Below are 1,486 nucleotides of genomic sequence, written 5' to 3' on the forward strand. Positions count from 1 at the left end.
ATCAGGGGGGATTGTGTAAATAGAATTAGCTCGATCCCATTTTAATATATATCTATAATACCTAAATTTTTATTCCTTACACCATCCATCATCATCTATGTGACAATTAACAAAAGCAAAAAAGAACAAAAAGCTGTTAAGGCAACATGTGACCTCGATGGATCTGGTGACAAACCCAGCATCCATAAGGACCTATGGTTTTGCCATGGAAAAGGGTTTTTCCAAGTTGTTTATGGACTTTTATAATAATACTTTCTCCAGTCCAGTCATAGGGGAAGGATACAAATAAAGATAATGGAACTAAATGCAAGTTTAAAAATTAATATACAGTAACTTCAAATATTATATTTTATAAGATTTATTAATAATCACTAGAAGCAAAGGAATAAAAAAGGTAATTATCTAACATAATAAAACCACATGCCCAAGCTGATCTATCTGCTCAAAAAGCCTACTCCACCAAAACCGTGAAAGGAAGACAAGAGGAAGACAGGCAGAAAAAGAGAGAATTTATATCCTACCTTCATCAGTACATAATGATAGGAGGAGAGTGGGGTGCTGGAAAATGGAGTTCAAGGGTACAAGATTTCTAATTACACAAGAATATATATCTAATAGTCAAAACACAGTAGCTTAGCCCCGCACCTGTTCCCACCATCACAACCCGGAGGGGCCCTCCCGCCCCCTGCCTCAGGTTTAGCTACCATGAAACTGCACCAGAAGCCTGTGCTCAGCTACCTTCGAGGAACAGGAGCCCGAGCCCCAGACTGGGAGGGTATCTTGCTAAAGAAAGGGACTCGCAATCCCAGCTACCAACGCCGCTGGTTTATCCTCCCGGGTAATCTCCTGTACTACCTGGAGAAACGAAGGGATCGGACTCCTCTGGGCCTCATCTTGTTGGACAACTGCCAGGTGGAGCCTCGAGACAGTACCACCGAGCCCTATGCCTTTGCCATCCTAGCCTCTGCGAGGGAAGGTGGTCGGTGCTACAAACTGGCAGTGGAAAGCAAGGCTGAGCTCGATGGCTGGCTTAGGGCTCTAGTTAGGGCAGGATGGAGTCAGCTGTGGGAGCTCCTGCAGCCCTTACAGGAGCAGTACCAAAGGGTGTGCCAAGAAGCTGGAGTGGAGCCCCAGGCACCACCACAGGAAGACCGATTTCTGGATCTCCAGCCCCCTCTAGCTTCCAGGAGTTGCACCAGCGCTTTGGGGAAGAGATCCAGGCACGTGCCAGGTCTAGGGCAACCAAGAAGCAAGCCGACCTCATGGAGTTTGGGTGAGGGTGAAGCTCAAATTCTGGGCCTGGAGGAAAGAAAGATATCGCAAGTCCAGAGCACTCTAAGGGATGTCTAGGGCTGATATATTAAACGTTTTGGGAACAACTGAAATCAAACTGGCTCACAGCCTGGAAGTATATTTGAATAAAAGTCCCAAGGCTAAGCATTCATCTGGAAAAAAAAACACAGTAGCTTAAAATGGAATAGTATAA

At 45.3% G+C, this 1,486-nt stretch overlaps 1 pseudogene; it reads left to right on the forward strand.

Annotated features, from left to right (window-relative positions):
- The first annotated feature begins 565 nt into the window (after nucleotides 1-565).
- Nucleotides 566-1,277, forward strand: LOC123234369 (annotated as a pseudogene).
- The last annotated feature ends 209 nt before the right edge of the window (nucleotides 1,278-1,486 follow it).

Source organism: Gracilinanus agilis, chromosome 2 (genome assembly GCF_016433145.1).
Source record: "Gracilinanus agilis isolate LMUSP501 chromosome 2, AgileGrace, whole genome shotgun sequence".
Taxonomy (NCBI): Eukaryota; Metazoa; Chordata; class Mammalia; order Didelphimorphia; family Didelphidae; genus Gracilinanus; species Gracilinanus agilis.